A 6,199-nucleotide genomic window follows, 5' to 3' on the forward strand; every position below is an offset into this window, starting at 1 on the left:
TACTGTAGCTGTATAATAACACAGGATCATGGCTGTGCATCCTACATGCATCACCTCCCATTATACTGTAGCTGTATAATAACTCGGGATCATGGCTGTGCATCCTACATTCATCACCTCCCATTATACTGTAGCTGTATAGTAACTCAGGATCATGGCTGTGCATCCTACATTCATCACCTCCCATTATACTGTAGCTGTATAATAACACAGGATCATGGCTGTGCATCCTACATTCATCACCTCCCATTATACTGTAGCTGTATAATAACTCGGGATCATGGCTGTGCATCCTACATGCATCACCTCCCATTATACTGTAGCTGTATAATAACTCGGGATCATGGCTGTGCATCCTACATTCATCACCTCCCATTATACTGTAGCTGTATAGTAACTCAGGATCATGGCTGTGCATCCTACATTCATCACCTTCCATTATACTGTAGCTGTATAATAACTCGGGATCATGGCTGTGCATCCTACATGCATCACCTCCCATTATACTGTAGCTGTATAATAACTCGGGATCATGGCTGTGCATCCTACATTCATCACCTCCCATTATACTGTAGCTGTATAGTAACTCAGGATCATGGCTGTGCATCCTACATTCATCACCTTCCATTATACTGTAGCTGTATAATAACTCGGGATCATGACTGTGCATCCTACATTCATCACCTCCCATTATACTGTAGCTGTATAATAACTCGGGATCATGGCTGTGCATCCTACATTCATCACCTTCCATTATACTGTAGCTGTATAATAACTCGGGATCATGGCTGTGCATCCTACATTCATCACCTCCCATTATACTGTAGCTGTATAATAACTCGGGATCATGGCTGTGCATCCTACATTCATCACCTCCCATTATACTGTAGCTGTATAATAACTCGGGATCATGGCTGTGCATCCTACATTCATCACCTTCCATTATACTGTAGCTGTATAATAACTCGGGATCATGGCTGTGCATCCTACATTCATCACCTCCCATTATACTGTAGCTGTATAATAACTCGGGATCATGGCTGTGCATCCTACATGCATCACCTTCCATTATACTGTAGCTGTATAGTAACTCGGGATCATGGCTGTGCATCCTACATGCATCACCTTCCATTATACTGTAGCTGTATAGTAACTCGGGATCATGGCTGTGCATCCTACATTCATCACCTTCCATTATACTGTAGCTGTATAATAACTCGGGATCATGTCTGTGCATCCTACATTCATCACCTCCCATTATACTGTAGCTGTATAGTAACTCGGGATCATGGCTGTGCATCCTACATGCATCATCTCCCATTATACTGTAGCTGTATAATAACTCGGGATCATGGCTGTGCATCCTACATTCATCACCTCCCATTATACTGTAGCTGTATAATAACTCGGGATCATGACTGTGCATCCTACATTCATCACCTCCCATTATACTGTAGCTGTATAATAACTCGGGATCATGTCTGTGCATCCTACATTCATCACCTCCCATTATACTGTAGCTGTATAGTAACTCGGGATCATGGCTGTGCATCCTACATGCATCATCTCCCATTATACTGTAGCTGTATAATAACTCGGGATCATGGCTGTGCATCCTACATGCATCACCTCCCATTATACTGTAGCTGTATAGTAACTCGGGATCATGGCTGTGCATCCTACATTCATCACCTCCCATTATACTGTAGCTGTATAGTAACTCGGGATCATGGCTGTGCATCCTACATTCATCACCTCCCATTATACTGTAGCTGTATAATAACTCGGGATCATGGCTGTGCATCCTACATTCATCACCTCCCATTATACTGTAGCTGTATAATAACTCGGGATCATGGCTGTGCATCCTACATTCATCACCTTCCATTATACTGTAGCTGTATAGTAACTCGGGATCATGGCTGTGCATCCTACATTCATCACCTCCCATTCTACTGTAGCTGTATAATAACTCGGGATCATGGCTGTGCATCCTACATTCATCACCTCCCATTATACTGTAGCTGTATAATAACTCGGGATCATGGCTGTGCATCCTACATTCATCACCTTCCATTATACTGTAGCTGTATAATAACTCGGGATCATGGCTGTGCATCCTACATTCATCACCTCCCATTATACTGTAGCTGTATAATAACTCGGGATCATGGCTGTGCATCCTACATTCATCACCTCCCATTATACTGTAGCTGTATAATAACTCGGGATCATGGCTGTGCATCCTACATTCATCACCTTCCATTATACTGTAGCTGTATAATAACTCGGGATCATGGCTGTGCATCCTACATTCATCACCTTCCATTATACTGTAGCTGTATAATAACTCGGGATCATGTCTGTGCATCCTACATTCATCACCTCCCATTATACTGTAGCTGTATAATAACTCGGGATCATGTCTGTGCATCCTACATTCATCACCTCCCATTATACTGTAGCTGTATAATAACTCGGGATCATGGCTGTGCATCCTACATTCATCACCTCCCATTATACTGTAGCTGTATAGTAACTCGGGATCATGTCTGTGCATCCTACATTCATCACCTCCCATTATACTGTAGCTGTATAATAACTCGGGATCATGGCTGTGCATCCTACATTCATCACCTCCCATTATACTGTAGCTGTATAATAACTCGGGATCATGGCTGTGCATCCTACATTCATCACCTCCCATTATACTGTAGCTGTATAATAACTCGGGATTATGGCTGTGCATCCTACATTCATCACCTCCCATTATACTGTAGCTGTATAATAACTCGGGATCATGGCTGTGCATCCTACATTCATCACCTCCCATTATACTGTAGCTGTATAATAACTCGGGATCATGTCTGTGCATCCTACATTCATCACCTCCCATTATACTGTAGCGGTATAATAACTCGGGATTATGGCTGTGCATCCTACATTCATCACCTCCCATTATACTGTAGCTGTATAATAACTCGGGATTATGGCTGTGCATCCTACATTCATCACCTCCCATTATACTGTAGCTGTATAGTAACTCGGGATCATGGCTGTGCATCCTACATTCATCACCTCCCATTATACTGTAGCTGTATAATAACTCGGGATTATGGCTGTGCATCCTACATTCATCACCTCCCATTATACTGTAGCTGTATAATAACTCGGGATTATGGCTGTGCATCCTACATTCATCACCTCCCATTATACTGTAGCTGTATAATAACTCGGGATCATGGCTGTGCATCCTACATTCATCACCTTCCATTATACTGTAGCTGTATAGTAACTCGGGATCATGGCTGTGCATCCTACATTCATCACCTCCCATTATACTGTAGCTGTATAATAACTCGGGATCATGGCTGTGCATCCTACATTCATCACCTCCCATTATACTGTAGCTGTATAGTAACTCGGGATCATGGCTGTGCATCCTACATTCATCACCTCCCATTATACTGTAGCTGTATAATAACACAGGATCATTGCTGTGCATCCTACATTCATCACCTCCCATTATACTGTAGCTGTATAATAACTCGGGATCATGGCTGTGCATCCTACATTCATCACCTCCCATTATACTGTAGCTGTATAATAACTCGGGATCGTGGCTGTGCATCCTACATTCATCACCTCCCATTATACTGTAGCTGTATAATAACTCGGGATCATGGCTGTGCATCCTACATTCATCACCTCCCATTATACTGTAGCTGTATAGTAACTCGGGATCATGGCTGTGCATCCTACATTCATCACCTTCCATTATACTGTAGCTGTATAGTAACTCGGGATCATGGCTGTGCATCCTACATTCATCACCTCCCATTATACTGTAGCTGTATAATAACACAGGATCATTGCTGTGCATCCTACATTCATCACCTCCCATTATACTGTAGCTGTATAATAACTCGGGATCATGGCTGTGCATCCTACATTCATCACCTCCCATTATACTGTAGCTGTATAATAACTCGGGATCGTGGCTGTGCATCCTACATTCATCACCTCCCATTATACTGTAGCTGTATAATAACTCGGGATCATGGCTGTGCATCCTTCATTCATCACCTTCCATTATACTGTAGCTGTATAATAACTCGGGATCATGGCTGTGCATCCTACATTCATCACCTCCCATTATACTGTAGCTGTATAATAACTCGGGATCATGGCTGTGCATCCTTCATTCATCACCTTCCATTATACTGTAGCTGTATAATAACTCGGGATCATGGCTGTGCATCCTACATTCATCACCTCCCATTATACTGTAGCTGTATAATAACTCGGGATCATGGCTGTGCATCCTACATTCATCACCTCCCATTATACTGTAGCTGTATAACAACTCGGGATCATGGCTGTGCATCCTACATTCATCACCTCCCATTATACTGTAGCTGTATAGTAACTCGGGATCATGGCTGTGCATCCTACATTCATCACCTCCCATTATACTGTAGCTGTATAATAACACAGGATCATGGCTGTGCATCCTACATTCATCACCTCCCATTATACTGTAGCTGTATAATAACTCGGGATCATGGCTGTGCATCCTACATGCATCACCTCCCATTATACTGTAGCTGTATAATAACTCGGGATCATGGCTGTGCATCCTACATTCATCACCTCCCATTATACTGTAGCTGTATAATAACTCGGGATCATGGCTGTGCATCCTACATTCATCACCTCCCATTATACTGTAGCTGTATAATAACTCGGGATCATGACTGTGCATCCTACATTCATCACCTCCCATTATACTGTAGCTGTATAATAACTCGGGATCATGGCTGTGCATCCTACATTCATCACCTCCCATTATACTGTAGCTGTATAATAACTCGGGATCATGGCTGTGCATCCTACATTCATCACCTTCCATTATACTGTAGCTGTATAATAACTCGGGATCATGGCTGTGCATCCTACATTCATCACCTCCCATTATACTGTAGCTGTATAATAACTCGGGATCATGGCTGTGCATCCTACATTCATCACCTTCCATTATACTGTAGCTGTATAATAACTCGGGATCATGACTGTGCATCCTACATTCATCACCTCCCATTATACTGTAGCTGTATAGTAACTCGGGATCATGGCTGTGCATCCTACATGCATCATCTCCCATTATACTGTAGCTGTATAATAACTCGGGATCATGGCTGTGCATCCTACATTCATCACCTCCCATTATACTGTAGCTGTATAGTAACTCGGGATCATGGCTGTGCATCCTACATGCATCACCTTCCATTATACTGTAGCTGTATAATAACTCGGGATCATGGCTGTGCATCCTACATTCATCACCTCCCATTATACTGTAGCTGTATAATAACTCGGGATCATGGCTGTGCATCCTACATGCATCATCTCCCATTATACTGTAGCTGTATAATAACTCGGGATCATGGCTGTGCATCCTACATTCATCACCTCCCATTATACTGTAGCTGTATAATAACTCGGGATCATGGCTGTGCATCCTACATTCATCATCTCCCATTATACTGTAGCTGTATAATAACTCGGGATCATGGCTGTGCATCCTACATTCATCACCTTCCATTATACTGTAGCTGTATAGTAACTCGGGATCATGGCTGTGCATCCTACATTCATCACCTCCCATTATACTGTAGCTGTATAATAACTCGGGATCATGGCTGTGCATCCTACATTCATCACCTCCCATTATACTGTAGCTGTATAATAACTCGGGATCATGGCTGTGCATCCTACATTCATCACCTCCCATTATACTGTAGCTGTATAATAACTCGGGATCATGGCTGTGCATCCTTCATTCATCACCTTCCATTATACTGTAGCTGTATAGTAACTCGGGATCATGGCTGTGCATCCTACATTCATCACCTCCCATTATACTGTAGCTGTATAATAACACAGGATCATGGCTGTGCATCCTACATGCATCACCTCCCATTATACTGTAGCTGTATAATAACTCGGGATCATGGCTGTGCATCCTACATTCATCACCTCCCATTATACTGTAGCTGTATAGTAACTCAGGATCATGGCTGTGCATCCTACATTCATCACCTCCCATTATACTGTAGCTGTATAATAACACAGGATCATGGCTGTGCATCCTACATTCATCACCTCCCATTATACTGTAGCTGTATAATAACTCGGG

The sequence above is a fragment of the Dendrobates tinctorius genome, unplaced genomic scaffold (genome assembly GCF_039654945.1).
Source record: "Dendrobates tinctorius isolate UK_male_01 unplaced genomic scaffold, ASM3965494v1 ptg000136l, whole genome shotgun sequence".
NCBI classification, from domain to species: Eukaryota; Metazoa; Chordata; class Amphibia; order Anura; family Dendrobatidae; genus Dendrobates; species Dendrobates tinctorius.